Raw genomic sequence first — 20,735 nt, forward strand, 5'->3', positions numbered from 1 at the left:
GGGCAAGCTGTGAGGGACAGTTTTCATGTGTGTTGTAAAATGTTGCTGTACAATTCAAACGGGACAGATAAATTAAAATTAACTTCACGAGCAGGGAAAAGCAAGATTGCCTCTGCATGCACAACCCTCAAAAACAGCTATTACTGTCAAAAATATACACAAACCACCGCAGAATAAGAAACATGCTGTTTCTATGGAGAAGAAAGTAATTTAAACATGGAAAATAAAATAGGGTATTTTAAAACTCACCAATAAAATAAGCACACCACTGCATGTTGAACAAGTATAATTAATTGTAATATTAGCGCATTAAACAGAATATTATTATAACTATTTTGTGAGGTAAATTGAATATTATTTCTAAGAAATTTAATGGAAAAACAAAAACTGCAAAAGCTTAAGAACGCTATTTACTCACACACACCTAATCTCCAAGAATTTCTATCGGCTAATGAAAGCAATGCAGATTCAGTAAAATTACAGATTGGTTTCAGTATTTCACAGTTACGACCAAGAAACCCACTTTAATGTTCACATAGATAACACATAAAATATATTTGAATTGATTACTGCAATTGTTTTTACTAGCTGCACTTAGATATTCACATAACAAAACCGTCTATGACTTGTAACACTTCACAAATAAATCATATATATAGAACCATTCATATATCTTTATAAAGAGTTTCCTTCTCCTTTTTAGTTTTGTTTTACAGCACCTAATTTAAAAACAAAGCTTCAAAAGTCAGGCGGGCTTGAATTAAGTCTCCGGATTATGAAGATGTTTAAGAAATGTTAGGTCAAAGACTGAATTTGGTTCTACCCCACAACACTGTTAGAATCTCAAACTTTAATGCCAGGCTTCAATGTATAGGAAAACTGCCACAAATTTCTTTCACTGCCAGAATGCTGGGGCACTTTTCAAAGACTTTCACTTTCACCAATCTGTACAAAACCTTTGCAAATGTTTGCTTGAACTTCTTTTTGTTTTGTGCTAGCATTCTCATTGACAAATACAAGACACAGAAACTAAAAGACAGCGACATACTCTTTTAATGAGGGCACCGGTTTCGGGTTACACTTGATATTGTGGAAGAGGCAGGGATACTGCCTCCTTTTATAAAAATCAATTGAGCCCAGAGAGTGCCATGCCCTGCTCCTGCAATCCGCTCAAGTCTTCAGCCAATCAGAAAGGCACGTGAAGCACCTAATCCCTCTTTTGTAAGGCACATAAGACTCTGTTGTCACTATTGGTTTTGTGAATCGGCTATAAGATCCAGTGATTTCCCAAAGGTGACAGGTCCAGAGAACAAAAAAAGCTGCGTGCTGCAGTCGGTGTGACTCTGAGATTAAAGTGCTTAACTGTAGACTCCTGTGTAATTGACAGTCCACGCTTAGTGCATTCACCTCAAATCTAAGGAGATTACCATAAATCCTTCAGGAGCAACAGGCAACTGTTGGGCTAAACAACGTGGAATTTTCGGCACTTCTTTTTTTCCTTCTTGGGAGGAAAGCCACACTGATATCAGAAGAAAAGTTTAAGCTTCTGCAGCTTTCGGTACTCCACATAACTCACGGGCCCCAAAGTTGAAAACCAGAGATCAGTAATCTGTTGTGCTCATTTGATCCTGACTAATAAATCAGATCTACACGCAAGTTTTAACATCAAAATTGCACAAATCGTGCCATTTTTTCAAACCATGAATTATACTCGTCTCGAACGTGCCCTGTCTTTGCTAGGACTAGATTCAACAAACACCTCCATATTGATGGAAGGTAATTTAAGATCAATTAACAACAAGCATAAAATAAAATACAGCATAGCTACTTTGTTTCTGAAATGTCTGCAAATCAAGTATAAATAAATGTCTTAAATTATCTTCTAAAATGTCTGTATGTTCACTAAATTCAGTTTCCAGACCAAAATCTTAGTAAACTTTTTTAGTCAATTCTTAATTGCCTGATTTAGAAACAATCTGCCGATGGATATTTGACAGATTTTTAAGGTATTCTAAAATATTAAAAATTATACTTTAGAAGCGGTGCTGTGGTGGTATCAAAGTATTTATTTAGAAAGCATGCTTTAGTCGGTCAAACCCCTCACATTTTTAGCTGACAAAAATCAGGAACACATAAATAGATCTCAATACGGAGTAAAAGAATGGAGCTCCCCAACTATTTTTTGTTTGTTTTGCAGGTGTAATTTTTGATAAAAAATATCTGAGGGGCCAGTTTTTGTTTTTAGAGATTTGCAAGACCAAAAATGAGTAAGAAGGAGGAAAAAAAGGACTAGACATGATATTTTATAGTCCAGTAGTTTATATAATCAGTAGTAGAGCTGGATAGATCTCAGAGGGTAGCAATGGTTCACAGGTGCTTAGAATTCGATGGCTTTTGCCAAACCTCCAGGGATTACAGTTATTATAGTCCGTATAAACATCTTTACTCTGCAACCACAATACCCAGCACAGAGTGCCAACAACAACATAACTGGTCACTTTTCTGCCTGGGCACAACTCGAAGTACTGGCCACCTAGTTTCCCATTTAATGCAAGTAAGAAAACAGAGTAACTTTAGTTCTTTAAATTGCTATCATTAAATCCACCATCAAGTTCATGATGTCGAAAGGCTTCGTTTGCCAAGGTAATTCTCCACAGACCTACAGTAAAACACTGGCACCCTGCCCAATCCTGTTCAGCTCTCCCGAGTCCTGGTATTTGTGCATCAAAGCAGTTTAATATGATTACCTGCTCTTAAAAAAGGGCTGCACTTGAAACATTATCTACCCAGTTTGTCTCGTGCAACATCTTATACACACAGCGGCAGAGGCGTTTCACTTTGGAATAAGAAGAAAAATAATGAGGACCTGACCAAGTAAATTGACATAAATGCCAAAGTGTGGGTGCGCGGGCCTTATTAAAAAGGCAAACCCAAAAATAACAACTTTTGTAAATCGCTGTCGGAGGAACGTGGATGTTAAGTGTGCCTTTGTAGTACCGCTAACAAGATCTGTCTGTTTAAAATATCTGAATAAAATGTGTATATGAACCCATAAAAAGAAGATGATGATGATGATGATAATGGGTTTTAAATTTCTCAGAAATTATATATTGTTACAAATGTATGACTGAACCGTCCGGCAGAACACAAGTTTTTAATGTGCTTCAGGAGGAAACAACGCAAAATAAAAACGCAGTTGAAACTCCACGACTTGTACTGTAGGTATATACAGTACGATACTACTTTTTCCCCCCCTGGTAAATTTGGTAATAAAAAAATACTAAGGTTTGTAAAAGAATGAAAATAACGGCGGGTAAAAACACAAATGGCATATATTTTCCGTTTTTAATGCAGACGCCTAAATGTTTTAAAACCGTGGTAGCCAACTACAGTACTGCAAGGTCAACGCAGTTGTAAAATACAAACAAAACCACGAGTCAGACCCCGATTCCCGTTTTAGACGCACAAAAGGGCTATTTGTGGTGCGTGGCGTACTAATTAAATAAAGTTCTAATTGTCAAAGAGAGATGGAGCATTTAAGATAAACGTCTCAAAAGGCTATTTACAACTTTCGCCGAAGAAGCACGGCTAGAATCGCGCAGAACTTCGCCGGTGGTGTCAAAATGACATCGCAGCTGTAAACCAAACTCTTTCATATCGACCAAATCGCGTTCTCATTTCACTAAGCGCTACGGAAAACTGAAGATGACACAGTTACAGCTTAATACTTACTTTGTGGTGCATGTAACCAGTTCGGCAAGAGTCTGCGTACAGAAGGCGATCTCTTCGCTTGTCTCCTCCAGCTGATAACAGCGTTAAAGCCTTCTCCCCTACGCCGGGAGCTCACAAAAACTCTCTTAATCCAGCACAGCAGAAACACAACTCAAGTGAACAACGTGAAAAGTAGCTCTGAAATGATAACAAAAAACTAGCCGGTCTCTGGTCTGGCATGAAGCGATGAGGAAATGACAGTGTCTTAAGGAAAAAGGGGAGCGCGCGTGTTTCGTTCCCCGGCTGTATCTGGAGAAGGAAGGATTAAGAGGAATGCCTGGTGATGATGATGATGTTGAGATCTGTGCTCCTTTCCTCTCCCACAATCCTAACCGAGTCTCTCCCTCACCCTGTTCCACTGCGGGGTGAAATAATCAGTTTCACTCTTGAAAAGGGGCGGGATCACATCTCCCAAGTATTTTAATGAAAGAAGCATTGCACTAAATGCCTTTTTGTCACAGCCGAGCTGATAAAGCCGGCAGACAATCAGAAGTAACGTATATAATATTCGGGCGCTATGAGCAGCAGACTAAGAGCGCTCTGTAGTTGGCCCCAACCATTAAAATACTATATGCACCGCACAATGATATTCTTAACCTATATTCCCCGGGTAGGCATTTGAGCATTGTGCGTTCATTGTATAATTTGCCATATATGTAATCCGTTTAGTACAGGTCAGTCGGATTAGTTCCTCTTTAGTTCACCGAGTTCACATCTAAACTAACTGCCCGACCTGTAGTGGACTTATCCGGCTGACCTGTTAAAAAACAAGGCAATTATGAAGGTAGATCATAAAGAATAAAACACCGCACAGCACAACGGCGTGGGTTTTTTTTGTTGTTGTTGTTGTTGTTGGTGTGTGTGGATCTCGGAAAAGAGCCCGGCGATGTGTGGGAGCGCCGGTCAGCCTTGGTGGTGGCACTGTAACTTTATCGGGTCCCAGCGGAATCTGGAAGAGGACTGGAGACAGTAGGGGTCTGTAGCGCGTCGGCACACGCTCTCGCAAGGCATCCGCGCCGCGTCAAATCGGGGGACTTTTCTCTGCCTCCTGGGTTGCATCAACACAGGACTCAACTATCACTCCCGATAAGGCTTGACATCGACGGGAGAAATAAGGAAATTGCCAACAGCGTTATCCACTAACGACGTAATTTAGGAACAGAATACCCTCTCAAGTACTCTCCCCGATAAGAATAACCGAGATTGTCTGGATGTTCCAACAACGATTTGGTTTGATCACTTTTTTTTTCTCTCCCAGTGTACCTGCTTCGCACCCGCTCAATTAAGTATAATGTGTTTTTAAACATTTAGTCGCTTTACAGTTTTTTTTTAAATAACCAAACTGTAATTTCACTTTAGCTCGCTATAATAGAAATATAAATAGAGAAATAATTGAAACCCAACTATTTTCTCGTGGCTGCCAAATCCCGTTTTATCGCTCAGTCCATCTGCCGTAGTTGAATGCCATAAAGTTTTTTTTTTTATGAAACGTGGGTCCTATGCAATATTAATCTGTCAGTGTGGCCGATGCGTCTACAGAGCTTCACAGTTGGAAAATTAAAAACGAAACCAGTTAATTAATCAGGGCGATCTGCAAGACACAGAAGTACAATGTAAACTGTAACAAAAACCTTCCATATCTCCTCGGATCGGATGTCACCATTTTGAATCCTTGATTCAGTCATTTACTATCATGTCCAATACAGAACCTCTTAGGCAGTCACTGATAAAGACTGTATTTAAAAAATCATTTTTTACCGTCTTATAAAAGAGTCCCTGTTTAACTGCCTTCATCAGACTTTATTGATGGTCCCGAATAATATGTGCTTATTGTGAGCTTTGCAACCGATTCATTACACTCGCACACTGCTAGAATGAACGGATCACAATCCCCAGATTGTGCAAACTATAGAAGGCGCAATGCAAAATGTGCCCAGTACAAGTAAAATAGGGGCTGAGGGTCACACAGGAAGCCTGATTGCTCAATTACTTCTAGAAAATAAGACTATAAGCAGAATGACAAACGAGAGGCGGCCACATGGCCCCACTGTTTGATTGATTGCTGCTAGTTGACTGATCCCCAACCCTCAGGTCCACATCCTGATGCCACAGGAGCAGCTTCAGTGACGTGGTTGGCCTGCAGACCTCCTGAGCAACTGTTTGAGAAATGTGGTGCCTCGTAATTTTAAAGTAGAAGTGAAAGTCTAGAAAAACAGCTCAGTGATGCTGCAGAACTTGACAGAATACACTACTCTTTGGGTCAAATGCGTTGTTCTCCTCCGCATGGTCTTTTGATGGAGAGCATGGCTGTCTACTGCCACAGCTTGGCATAGAGACACACCTTACTGACCCACCACATGCGCGTCTCCCACTGCCAAGGCCTCCACTTCAGATCTTTCCCTCTTGCGTCCAGTGTTTCAGTGATTCATGAGAAACGACTTCCTTTCTTTTTCAGGCTTCAGCTCAGCTTCGGTTATTTGGCACCTGAGAAACAGAGAGAAAGAAAAATCAGTAAAAGAAAGGCATTTTTTCACATGCAGTGTTTCTCTTTCCAATAAAGAAATCAGCAGTAACAACCAATTGCCAATAATCCAATTCACCAATAAACGGGATCCAATTCTGTGTGGTTATATTGGTGCTTAATGTTAGTATGGGAAGCACATGGTATTGGACCTGGGTCTCTGGAGAGGCACATTAATTCAGCAGGCAGCTGTCAGTCCCTTTCTGAGCACAAAGGTGTCTGGAAGGCAGTAATCGTACTGTAAGAAGTCTGGCCCGGTTCAGTCCACTGCCACTGCTCGTCCCAGCAGTGGCTGGGGAGGCACCGTTCTGGCACCAGTGGCTGTTGAGCAGCAGCCAGCAGTACCAGACAGCTCCACCGGCCGGAGAGAAGGCAGTGTGGAGTCTGAGTCACGGCGCCAGCCCAGGCAGGGCTGGAAGGGCACCACTCCTTTTCTTCAGCAGTTCCCAGAGAAAAGCAGCGACAAGGTGGAGTTTCGGCAGCGGCAGCTGCAAAGGCAGCAGCTGCAGCAGGGATGAGCAGGTCAGGCCCATTGCCATTTCCTGAGAGTTAGCAAGGCAAGAATGCAAAGCTGTAATACACCTATACAGTACACTAAAAAGTTGAGGGATGGCGGGACTAGTCTGATCACCGGAAGGTCTGGGAAACAGCAGCCCCATAGTGCGAGTACTCTGAAAAGAGTTGAGTGAAAATTATTAAGAGCATTTGAACAGACACAACACCTGATCAGCTGGGAAGGTAATGAACATCTACTGTATGTTTGTCTGACCCCTGCCTAAAATATTGAGAAAGCAGTGTCAGACTGATGAGGTTATTGTTGTTGGACTGCTCACATCTCTAAGCATCAAGGTTACTTGTATTTTACTGCTGCACAAATTCTGGGCTGGACTTTCTTTTAGGTGTGTCTTACCATTTTCTCCCTGTTTGCCACCTATTATGGCAAAGGTTGTGAATGAAGAATACTGCTCATGTCAAGAGTACTTTTTAAATTTCCCTTTCATAGTTGTAAGCCAAAATAGATTAATAGAAAAAGAAATTCCGTGCATGGAAACCTACGTATAATAACACAATCTTATTATTTCCTTCCGAAACAGACATTTTAAGCCAGCAAGGCCCATTGGTGTAACTGGTTACTCTTCTGAATCTTTAACAAGTCTTCTACATTATTTATCTGAATGCTGGCTCTTTTGTAATGATCTGCTTGTTTTGTTTTCCATGACTGGCAAGGCTAAAATCTCAACAGCAATAATGTTCCATTTATCATTGTTTTGATGCAGTACTTACAACTCCCTTTCATGAGAAAGTGAGTAACATATTTACAAATTTTAGCTTTAGGCAACTGAAAACTTGACAACCTGGAACATGATAACATAAGTCAGATTGAAAGTGATGTTAACCACTCTTAATCTTCCTACTGTTTTTCATTTTATGATTCTTAAATGATGGTTCAAGAATTTGTTCAAAACAGAAAAAAAGGAATTATGATATTTCCCTCAGTTTCCTGGGAATGAGCATTAGTTGATGAAATCCTTTGTTTTGCAGTAGTTTTTCATCCTTACCCAGAATGCTATGTGTGGAACGTCTTTTCAGTAGTTCGGTCAAATTCTAAGTATGATGAAATGAAAAAAATGACCTTAGACAGAGAACTTAATGCTTTGGTATTAAGTTGCCTGGCTGAGGAAATCAACTGCCCTCATGAGGAATGAAGCAGGGAGCTGCTGCAAAGGTGCAGCTGGGGTGGAGGGAGGGGAGCTAGAAAAGATGTGCAGTGCTGTGGGCAGTCACAGACTGATTCGAATCTGATCTGAGCTTAAAGACAGGGACTGAAAGTGACAGAGCGGAAAGTTCAATACACCATGGCCTTCGAGAGTTCAGAGTCTCGTACAGAGGACTGGAAATGGCCAGAGTTCAGAAAACTTGTAGGTGTTGGAGGGGGCTACCTGTTCATATTTTTTTTTCAGGATCCAAACAATTTCATGCCCTTAAAGCTGAGTACCAGTAATTTGAATCTAACTTTGAAATATTCTGGAAATCAGAGCAAGGATAAAAGGATAAAGGATGAAAAAGGATAAATCTGCTCATACAGATAGGTTGACTAACTTATGAGAAATTAGAAATCTGCCTTCACAAACATATAAGGCAAATGTCCTAATTACCAATGTAATGACCCTAATGAAACAGACAAGTGTTGTTCCCGGATTATTTTTTTTAATTCATGTCATTAGTGTATTTCATTTTAAAGACTTGTGATCAAATCTGTGCTATTTATGATGATGATCCTAGGGTTTTTTTTTAAATTAAGGAAGCTGATCTGTTCTTTACCTGCCATTTATCTTCATGTGGAAAAGCTGATCAAGCCTTATTTTAGTAGTGAAGCATTTGTATGTTCATCTGGTGAGTGTTTTAATTATTATCTGGAATCAATGTAAGTAAAAAAATAACAAGACTTTCAGTTTAGAAAGGTTTATATAGACTGCCAGTTTCTTAGCAAATATGCTTAATTAGAAGTACACATATTAGCAAGCTAGTTGCTAATAGTTATAAAGCATTTGTTTAATGATTAGCATTATTTCAAATAAACACATGACACAGAATATATGTGCATAACATCCAGTCTCATGACTATGTATGATAGAGCAATTGCAGAATTCTGTTTCTCCCTTTTAACCTGAGGAGATTTGAGCACTACTGCTGACCTCATTTCAAGACTATGGAGACATACAGTATAGGCTTAAAAACGCAACAAATGAGTTTTGGAACTAATCAAGTTTATTGTATTTTTAATGACTCTAGGTCCATAACTACACCTTCCTTACTCAAAAGATGTGTTGAATTATGTTCTTACTTCCAGCTGATAGCTGTCTTAGATAGATACAGTATCTTTCTGAATCAAGAACATAGTTTTTTCCTGTACCTCTGAAATATCTTCTACACATGAAATGTCTTCTGCAGTATGGGATCAGTCATTCCACAATACATAATATTATAATCTTATAATATATCGATTGTAAGATTCTAGGGCTTCATCAATTGCTTCTATCTAAAAATCAAGGAAATGCATCAAATTAGGCAATTTGTGTTGCCTAATTTAATTGATTACTTGAATATACCATTCAAATGGCTAATCTAAAATAACAACAGTAAAGAACATAACCACAAATGTCAGTCTTTTGAAGCTGGTCAGTGTTACAAAGTTGACATGACCTTGATAAAAATGTTACAGGACTTTAGTCTGTCATATTTTTATCTGTCAGGACTGGAGATAATGTGTCAAGATCTCATGCTCTAAGAGGACAATGACCCACAGGTCACTTCTGACAAATATCAAGCTGTGTATTTAGATCTGAATTAATGTTTATGATGGGTATGTAAATTAATCATCAGCATGTGAGAGCTTAACAAATTTAAATGCAGTGTTTTAATTTTAATTTGCAGAATACTATATAGCAATGTATATATCAGATACAATTAGAACGACTTTCAGTTCATCAGCATAGTGAGATACTCTTGTCAGGAGGTGTAATTTCTACAGCACACAAAGACATACTCCATCAGAGGACAATCTGGATAACCTACATCTTTTTTGGGAAAATATCTTAGGATATTGTCAAGGATGTTATATACATTGCAGTTTTAAATCAAAGTACAGAGTTAAAAATGCTTTCAAATCAAAATCTGGATTTCTACATAAAACTATACAGTTATAAGCTTGTCCTATAATGTAAGACTGTTGTACACATTAGTAATATGAGTCAATATTATTTGTTTGTAAAAAAGGCTCGGCCTGCTTTCCATAAAAAAGGATAAACTAACTTTTTTTCTGTCAAATTTGAAGTCTGGCAGCTGTTTTTAAGGCTTTCTGAGTATTCTTCACATGAAAATACCATTTGGTTGTCAGAGATGATAATGTTGTCAAGCATTGAGGCTACTCTGGAGATTTCCTGTACAGGTAAGTATTTTAAAATATGCTCAGTATAGGAAATCCTTTTTAGAGTCTTCCGTGGTGTTGTTCAAATTTCTGCTCCCTGAGGTGTTTGTGCACGGCTTCAGTTACACATTTTCTTTGACTTGAGTTGACTCCTAGGAAATGGGGGAGTTTTTATCAAACATGTCAGTCTGGCAGACACAGACAGAAAGTATCTCCACTACAGACGGCTGCAGGCTTTTGCGAGTTAACGTGCTGCATGATAGCTGTCACCTTTCAGGATAGCAAGCTTTCATTTGTTTCACCTAAATAAATACCATCCTCAAAGACATTCTTCTTGTCCTCTGAAATCTCCCCTTCCTCACTACTGGACCATGATGTTTCCACACACAAGCAGTTCAGAGATGTATAATTATCGCCTTATACACTTGCACACAAATGTTCTGGAGTGTCGTGCTACCACTCCACAGAACACGGTGACAAATGAAGTAGGAAATAATAAGATTTTTCCCCCAAGAAAATGATTATGCCTACACATGCAATGTAATGCATGAGACCAATAATTTGTTCCGGCCTTCTGACTTGATGCAAAAATAAATATTTGTAAGCGATAAAGTAGATATGCTGTTAATGTTATGGTACGTCGTTAAGATAGGACAAATCCAAATAATATTCAGTATTGTCATGTTATTTTTGGACGGAAACTGTTTATTATAAAAAAAAGTAAATAGACAAGAAAGGAAGAGAAAAAAAACATTGCATTTAAAAACCACATTTATACCTGTTATTCACATATTGTATGAAGCTGATTCACTTTATGTATTTTCAGTCTTGTTACATTAGATTTTGGACTAATCACGAACTAGGCACTGAGGTCACAGTTCTTTTAGGTGGTCTCCATCACCTTAATTGGCCAGTTCCTACAATATGTAACAGTAAGACTAGTTGTGCAAACGTTGCCCAAGATCAGCATACAGTACATGTAAAGGGATGATCAATCACTGTACCTAATACTCCAAGCCCAGCCAGCCGAACATATCACAAATCTAAAACTGTAAAACATTTTCAAAACTGTGACAGTATTCTGTGGTGAAACTCTGCAAGCCTGATACAAGGACTTTCTTTGTACAAAGCAGTACTTCTCTCACTTTTTACTGATAAGGAAGCAATGAATTCTAGCTTTTATACTGTAGTTCACTCAGGTCATATTCGGCAGTAACAATAAACATGAGAGCAAGTCATTCCACTCTTAGGAAAGTGCAGTCTCCTAATACAGGACCAATCAAGGAAAGTAATTAATGGAAATAATTAATTGTACATTGGAAATCAGCCAGTCAATTAATTAATTGTCAAGTGCACACATTTTGAAAATTCGAACGTTCATTCCTTCACGCAACTCCACTGATAGCAATGGGCTGACATTATCTTCATTAGGAAAAGGAAACCAAAGACAAATAATTAGATAAAGTGAGTTTCACCGTACAGGTACAATCCCTGCTAGCTGCTTTATAAAACAACATGCACTGAAAGATATTTTTTTAGATTTTAAGTTGGTGTCCTGTGGGTAATGGAGTTTACCAACTAAAAATGGTCAATTTCAGACTGTTGTTGTTACTTCAGACACATGTGGAAGACAGAAGATGCTATTTCTGTCAGCTAGGTCATCCACTCTGTCACTAGCCCCCTGTAATATATTTAGATATGAATCTTTTTCAGAAGGCTCACTAGGGTGGAGAGTTATCCAAATCAAACTCGGGCAGCGTAGAACTTTAACTGAATGTAATACAGGACACATTTAAAGATTTTGACTTACAAAACTAACTACCTTTCACCACAGAGTATATTAAAGGTAAACCTGAAAGCCCCTCTTGTCTGAATTTTGTCACATTATACTTCCTTGCATGTACTGTATATAGGACTGCTCATCTGAAAAAGTACTTTACATAAAGGAGAGGTTGCACTTCACTTCATTTAAGGGCAACACCCATCTGGGTGAAGCATATTGGCCAGGATTTGCCAACAACAGATCAGGTGGAGATGTGAATAAGGCTGAAACTTAGGGAGGGCGGACTGTACACGGCCACATTGGAATTTACCAACTCTGAGAGCTGTGCCATAGGGTCTTTAATGTCTGAGTAGTCAGGAGCATGCTTTAATATCTCAGCTGAAGGACAGCGCCTCCTATAGTACAATGTGGGACATTCAAGGGGCCTCAGTTCAGAAACTCTGGGCAGGGGGACTAACAGCATCTACAGCAGCAACCTGGATTTCCTTGAATGGAGCAGAATTAGATGTGGGAACCTGCATGTTCTTTGGCTATAAACGGATCCATTATAGATGAAGCAGAAGGAGTGTAACATGTTTTCCTTTGTTGTCCGTGCAGCTTCTGTTTCATTATCTGTCCTGGCAATGGAGCACAGCAGCTGCATTTGGACTGCATAGCCAGACTACACCCTGCATGACTGAACTTTTCTTTTTCTGTGCCACTCTCTGTGCTTTTCCTCTCCAAGCCTGTACACACTGTGAATTTACTGTATAACAGTGAAAACCAGTAAGGACATAGTACTGTAGGTAGGTATCTCAGTACAGTAGTATGCATTTCTGAAATGTCAGAACTTACGTATCTGTGTAACTCTATCAGTGGTATTCAAATTCAAAAATATTTGTTTCCGCCAGCGGATTGGTCTGCGAAAAGACCAACAGAATGCTTTGCCATCAGATGTTTTCGCGTGCGGACCTGTGGGTATAGTCACACATGTTTTCACTTGTACAATGCTGCTGTCTTGTGAACCACTGCCTGGATTTGTTGTGATTCATGGTGTAAATAGTGTCCTACGTCACGAGAAACCTGTGAGATGGTTTGGAAACTTGTTGCTTTCACATAAATGTGGCCCTGGCCAGTTGGATTTGTGGTCAATAGTGTGGAAGTAAACGCACCCACATACTAAAGGAGTTGAAAGTTTTTCTGATTATAAATCATTTTTCGTAAAAAAAGCTTTGTCACTGTGGTGGCTTTACCTATGAAGTGTCATGAGATTCTGGTTGTGTTAGTTTTGTTCAAGGTACCTTCCTTTTTCATGTTTCCCTTAGTCCTTTGGCTCCTGGGGGAAAAAGGTTATCACTGTCGTTAATACTGAGATGGCATTTTTGCTTGTTAGGCTGAATGACTTAAATGTAGTTAATTTAATTTGTTATGAGGACAAGTCAATGAAGCTTGCAATGCACTATATTTTCCTCTTTCCTCATTTAATTTATAAACTCCTTGACATCAAATGTGTGGTAACATTTATATTCTATGAATTCTGTTACTTCAAACTGATATGTTGAAAATTAGAGTTAAAAAACTTTTATGTTTCAAGTTCTAGGAGTGCTGCAAACGTGATAAGAAATGCACTTTGTCCTGTCTGAGGAAAACAGTGAAATGCGGTTTCCATAGATCTATTTGGTTAAAAAGTTCACTTTCTGTCATTATTATTTAACAGTTTTTTTTCTTCCTGTAGCACAGATTGTATTTTGGGGCGGCCTTCTAATGATTTTTTTTTCTTTTAAAGGTCAGAAAATAATTCACTTGCGGCATGGTGAAATATGTACAATAACTTCATTGTTTTAGCCCTTTTTATGGAGCCAGTGAAATAAAGGTGCCAACATTACACTTTTTCACTTTTTCTCTTTCCAAAATGAAGGTGCCAACCAGTTTTTCCTGAAGTCCCAAAGAGGCGGTAAATTTTGAGTGGCAGCGAACAAATGACCTGTTGGCACTGGCATGGCATTAAATGCCAAAATAACAAGCATTTGGGCACAGAAGTAAAGTTCTGTGTGTTTGCCTTCTGTCGTGTTTTTGTTACATCAATAAGGATACAGCATTCTGAAGGTCTCATAAATATAAGCACGCCTGCGTTTACAGCAAACCTCATAAAATGGAGTTATTTCCTATTTAGAAAGTTATTACTTGTCACTTAAACAGCAGAATGAAGAAAAAGAGTTTTATAACAAGGCATAACAGCATGCTCTCATATTTTATTGCATTCTTCAGCTCCTCGCTGGATAGGTTAAATAAGAATGTATAGCATGTACTGTAGTTGCTTATGTTGCAAAGACTTTGCCAAAATAAAGGGAGCATCTTAAAAGAAAGGTAAAACCACAAGTGCTGTAACTTTGAGCTCTTTCAGCCTTGGCATCCCTTACCCTCAATCAAAGCAAAAGCTTAGCATTATCTAAGCTGCAGTTTACTACAGTACAGGTCCTCCATCCCCTCACTAACTTTGCCAAAGGAGTGTTCCTTCTGGATGCAGCCGCCACCACCGTTTACCGCCCTGCCTTCGGTTCGCGTGGGTCCAGCCCACGTGTGTCCCTTCCGACACCTCGCACTCCGCCCGGGCTCCAGCCCTGAGCAGTGTTGCTGTGCCTCCCTGTCCTTAAGTGCCTCTGCTGTACGGTGCCCGATTAAGGACACCAATCTGACTTTCCCTCCCTTACTCCCTTATTTTATACATGAGCCGTTAACCTGTTCGTGTTTAAATAAATCTGGGGGAGATACTGGTGTCTGTTTTTTAACATCCATCCATTACCTAACTGTTTCTTCCAATTCAGGGTTGTGGGGGAGCCGGAGCCTATCCCAGCAAGCAATGGGCACAGGGCAGGATACACCCTGGATGGGACACCAGTCCATTGCAGGGCAGACAGGCACAAACACAGACAAACAGATTCTAACAGCAGGGCCAATTTTCCTGGAAGCCAATTAACCTATCACAGACCAGCAAGAATCCAGAGCACCCAGATATATTACACTAATTTTTTTTCACATGTTGGGTCACTTTGTAAACTAGAGTATGGGTTTCAGTCTGTTGACATCCACACCGAAGACATGCTGGAACTACTGAAGGGCAGAAAGGGTTGTCTTACTGTTGAGTTTAGCGAGCATTTCAAACATTTTAACTCTTCTTTCTTGCCATGTTTGATCCAGAAATTTAACATTCTAAAAAATAAGAGATTTTAGGAAACTCCAAAAACGTATTGGGATTTTTTGTTTTTCTTGTAGTCAGATGGCAGTGGAAAAAATAGTTTTGTATGGCATGCAAAATATCTAGTGGGTACACTACGTTATTGAATGATGCTTAATCGATTTCCCCCTTATTTAGTAATTTAATAAGTGAAGTACTTTCTCTCTTCTCCTCCTAAGTTATCATTGCAGTGTTGCTCCTTGTACATAAAGGCTGCCATTATAGGAGGCTACACTTCCTTCCCAGCATTCTTTGTTTAAAGCCCTCCAGTATCCCATCTTCACTGCCTGGCAGGAGCCATTTGGAACACCCCACTCAAGGAGGGGATGGAGGAGGAACCACCTCATCCACATCCTGGTCATCCCCATCGAGCTAAAGTGGGTGAAGCCAAAGTAAATGTGGGTGATAACTCTGGGGGGACTGTCTCGTACCAGAGGGCACAAGTGAAAACTCTGTGGAAGCGCATTTTAAACTGAGAACGGGAGGCATGTCTTTATCCAAAGAGTTGTGGGAGTATGGAACATGCTAGCCAGCTTTGTGTTTAAAGCCGATACCCTGCTTTCACTTAAGTAAAAGCCAGGATGACTTTTAACTACTAACTACCAAACAAACCAGATGGGTGGAATGGCTTTCCCTTTATTGCGTCCTTATTTTCTTACGCTTTTTAATGTCTCCTGAAATAATACTGCTATATTATTTAGTTTCGTAATTTTATTCAATTGCAGTATTTGATAGTATACTGTAGATGACACAAAAACAAAACATTAAACATAGATTCATTTTGTATGCTTTCGAGTCTTTTTCACATCAAGAACCAATTGGTTGGATTTAAGCTTGGGATTTTGAGACTGAGTGGAACAGGAAAAACAGTCAAGTTTTGAAACCCAATTTAGCTGGACAGAACTAAGTGCGATAAAGAAGGTTACATTGTTATCAGGACTTCAAGTATTGGAATGGATTTGTTATTAAATATGGCTAATTTAAACCAATATTAAAATACATGCATGATTTATTTTCTCAAAAGTAACAACAGTAACTATGTATTTTATATGATTGTTTCTATTGATATATTGTAGTCAGGGAACCCATATTTTATAAATAATAAGGTGAATAGTGTAATACTTTATGGAAAGACATCTGAAACGTTCTAAAGTTGTACATTGTGGTGCAAAACACAGATTGTAATTTATATTTTTTCTCCCCAGAGGAAAGAAATTTGCAGATGTTGGTGCAGGGGATTTATATTCTGGAACAAGGTAATTAAAAAACACTGCCATCAAAAATTAATTAATAGCCTCGCTGGCAGTAAAACCGCTGGCTTGGTTCTTCTAGGACAGCGGAGTGAAAGAAAGGAAAAGGAAGAAATCACTGTCTTCATGCAATTATCATTGTTTATTTATCTGATTGGTAGATAAACACAATCTACAAGCATACAGAAAGCAGCTACATGAAGAAATTATGCAAGCACACAGGAAAAATTAAAAATACAAACGGCAAGAAAATCAAAGCTTGACGCCCATTGAGATGTTATAGAGTAACGCCTGTGCAATGAAGAGCAGGATGATAAGTATATGCAAACAACACGATGGTAAGAATCATTGATTACAGTAGGGAAAAACACTGAGCAGCGCACACATTTTTCTAACATTTTATATAGTAGTTATTTTCTTTCAACTCCTTTCGTTATCAACCTGCTCAGACCTGCACTTTTTTGCTCCCTTACAGTATGTTCTGTGTGATACAAACTAATCAGATCCTCAACAAATTTAAGATTTGCAAAACTGTTAAGAACTTTGTATTTAAAATACAATTCGAAATGTTTTGTAATACTAAATTGAAGGCTTTTGCCTGTAACATGATGAATTCCTGTGGTGGCAACAATAACCTAATCCATATACGTGACACTTTTGCCCTTATCACCAATTAATTGTTTTCAGAAATGTAAATTGATCAGAAGGCATAATGGAGTAGTTCTTGTATAAAAATGTTTTTTTCAAGTATTTTATGGTGGCTTGCTTCTGATTTTCACAACCACGGAATGAAAAGTAGATAAGATGTCAAAGAATTGAAAGGGCACTGCACAGCAGCAAAGTAAACTGAAATATTTTAAAATAGAGCAAGGAATCTGTGTGTACAAAAGCGCCGCCCTGCAGTTTGTGAAAATAAAACATTTCCTGAGACAGGGGTGCATATCAATCTGTGGAATTTTTGAAAAAATCTAGTCATACAAGGCCTTTGTAAGAAGCAGTAGCTCTTTGGTGATGTCAGTTTAATACTTTCAAATGTATTATACTTCAAATGATATAACATCCAATCAAAAATTTCAAGAAAAGAGTAAACAGATGCTTTTTTATCATTGTTAAATGTAAAAATCTAGTCATTTTAAAGACCAAAATACAGTTGATTTTTTTTTTTTACATTTTTATTGTCATCAGCCACAGAAACAAGTAATTTTGGATTACTTTTAATTCACTGGCTATTCATCAGACACAGACCTTTTCATTATACAAATGCCTATTCAACTTGATTACAAAGTTTTAATTTTATTAAAATGGTACCATCTAGAGGCATTAAAATGTCTTTCAGCACATTTTCTTTCTGTAGCTTTCATTCACTTTACCTTTTTAAATTTTGAGTTTAATGCATTGTATAGTGTATATCCACTCCAATCTCCAATAAGATAGTACTTTGCACAACAACATAACAGCAAAGTGCAACTCAAAGGGATTGGTAATTAAGGGGTCAAAGCTAAATGATTGCACAAATGAATAAACAAGAATCACTGGTTTTGGAGGTTAATATACAGAAAGTTGCCAATTTCTTTAATAACACTCGAGAACAGAAGAGTGACTTCAGGCTTTCTTTTTCTTCTTCACTTTGCTAATACTCTATTTGCAAATTCTTAATCTTTTTCTCTTTTTCTAATTGGTTATTTGCAACTGTCATGATTACAGTACGGAATAAGCTTAACTGGGAATGGTTATGATTATTACCTGTCCAGGTTAACAAAAAATACAGTTGCAGCAAGAAAAAAAATGAAAGGTCCCCTTTCTAAGACAAAAATCTTTTGGTGATGCAAGCTGGTGTTTAGAATTTATGGGATTTAGGAAGCGCACAGTGTAAGCATGGCATTTCTCGTTCAAGGCAGCTAACCCTTCCGATCTGTGAGAATCAGAAAGAGCTCTGCCCTTAGAGAAGGATAGCATATTTTTTTAAAAGCCACGTCACCTTTGCTATACATGGTTGTGTTCCACTCAGGGTTCATACGAAATACATCTTCAAATAATTATAATACATCTGTTTTAAATGGACGCACACAATACAGGGCATGCAGTGAAATGAGCTGTACAGTATAAAGGAAATAACATTCATTAAAATCAAGCAGAAATATTCAATCTGGCAAAAAGACTATGTAGACATTCATGGAGATATTTTCATTCATTATTATGGCTACCAAGAAAACAACCACAACTCATTAATAATAAGAAGAATTTAACTTCAGGAAAGTACTGATCAATATACTGTATACTTTCATTTTAGAATGTATTCCCTATAACTGTGCATTTTGGAGAACAGAAGAGGAGTCAAAGAACTCTTCATAGGTACATAAAATGTCTACATTTTAAAATGTAAAGAGAAATAAAATCGTTTTTCTGTCCACAGATGCTTGACCTACTGAGGTGGTGGTGGTGGTGCTGACGGGTGGGACATTGTATTTAAAATGTTCTTTACTCTTTGTTAATAATCTGCCCACTTATGTCACGCTTCAAGAAAACATCTGCGGCATTGCTTGCCCTGAATTCTTCATCTCTGTGAGCATTCACACAGGAATCCAAGAAGTTCCAAAGTTTATTTTATAGCACTAATGAGAAGAGGCAGGCATACAAAAATCAGGTTCATAATGACACCTAATTAAAATGTGTGAAGTTTAGTGTTTCTATCACAGCCTGTTGAACTCAACTCAAGCAGTTAAATCAAACTTCTGTTGCTCTTGTTCATTTGTACTTTGTTTTCAGTGTATTCGACTTACAGTATATTAGGAAAAGGCGTTTTGAATTCACTTAACTGTATCAAAATCTTTTACAGATACAGATTTTGGGTAAGGGGAAATGTTTCTTTTAATATGTTATTCTAAAGGATTTTGTTTCTAGGTTCTTTTCCTTCAATTTATTTAGTATGACGAATTTCTTCTGTTTCACCGTTTAGCCAGAACTGTCATGCTTGAGCTGCAGGTTGTAAGATATAAATTAATGTTGAAGTCTTCTGTGGCCACTTAGGTAGATACCTCAGGGGGTATGCTGTTTTTAAAGCAAACAACATTTTGAAGTCGTATAGTTTTGACTAACAGATCTCTGTAGATTGAACAGGCAGGTGCTCTTACTAATTTAGCTCAAAAGAACAAATGACTTAAACTGACTGCTAATACTGAATCAAAATCCCATTAAGCCTTTTTAAATAAAAAAAAACTAAATTATGCTATTAAATACCAAATATAATATATATGTATGTCTACTTTGTAAATGTGTAATATATGTATGCACAATGGGCTCGCATTATGACACGCAAACAGACGTGCATATAAATGATGAACAGCAGCTGTGACAATTACTCTCACGCGAGTCCAGGATTTCAAATGCAGAGCTAAATTTCTTCTCGAAACTGCTTTTAGCATCTACATTTCCACCTAAGCAGAAACACTGAAATGCGTGTTGTTCGCCAACAACGTTCACGCCATTAGCCGAGCAATATTACATGTGTTTGACTAAGCCCTGTGCACCCCGACAGCTGAAGTGTTTCCACAAGAAACCCGAACAGCAATCGCACCTTGAGCAATTTTGAAAAAATGCCCCAAAACTTACCAGCGCCGTTGCTTGACTTCCCCAGGAAGTTACACCCTGCAGCACCTGCTGTGGGCCTGGATGATCAAACATTCACAGGTAAAAAAAAAATCTGCAGAAGTAAAGCCAGACCAGCTGGCTTTGTAAAGAAACCCCCAATTTGGGTTGTGTTTTGCTCAGATCTCTCTCCGCACTGAACGCTGAAACGTTTTCCCCCCTACTTAGTTGTGACCTGCGAGATGTGTGATCCTCCAGCACAAGTGTCTGGCAGGACCCCGTCCACCTGCTGTTGTCACTCTGGGGTATATTTAGCTCTGAAAGGTATCACTAACAGCCAGACCTTTGTCAGCTCTGGCACATGAACCCGGGATTATTGCCCCTAAAAGCACGCAGCCATCCACTGTGGAAAAAAACGAATCGCTGCTCACATCCAAAACTCACTTCGTTGGAAAATGAATGGCTTTCATAACCCAGGGGGGAAGAAAAAAAAAGTGAATTCCTAGAACATAGTATTCTCTACTGTCTATCCAAGAAAAATGCCCTTAGTTCCCAAAACCAAAATGTGTTTTTACTCATTTAGTAAATGGAAACGAGACCAGAATTGTTTTTTAAAGGGGACAACACTCCACTATACCAGTGTAGACAGAAGTTTGAATTTATAAATGGTGACTTTCGCCTTC

The 20,735-nt window shown here is 38.5% G+C and overlaps 1 protein-coding gene across 14 annotated transcripts in view; it reads right to left on the reverse strand.

Moving 5' to 3' along the window:
* The window catches only part of mef2cb (myocyte enhancer factor 2cb), a 92,200-nt gene extending 71,898 nt beyond the window's left edge, over positions 1-20,302 (reverse strand). For 2 of the 14 annotated variants that reach the window (XM_088630662.1, XM_088630657.1), the window contains exons 1-2: positions 20,077-20,293; positions 6,113-6,255 (exon numbers count right to left, since the gene is read on the reverse strand). The gene's annotated coding sequence lies outside the window, so the exon portion shown is untranslated. Of the gene's footprint in view, positions 1-3,732; positions 4,129-6,112; positions 6,256-20,076 lie in introns of those variants that run through there. The other 12 variants (XM_088630666.1, XM_088630651.1, XM_088630665.1 and 9 more) reach the window with 9 other exon arrangements.
* Between the last annotated feature and the right edge of the window lie 433 nt (positions 20,303-20,735).

The sequence above is a fragment of the Lepisosteus platostomus genome, chromosome 4 (genome assembly GCF_059453375.1).
Source record: "Lepisosteus platostomus isolate fLepPlt1 chromosome 4, fLepPlt1.hap1, whole genome shotgun sequence".
Classification (NCBI taxonomy): Eukaryota; Metazoa; Chordata; class Actinopteri; order Semionotiformes; family Lepisosteidae; genus Lepisosteus; species Lepisosteus platostomus.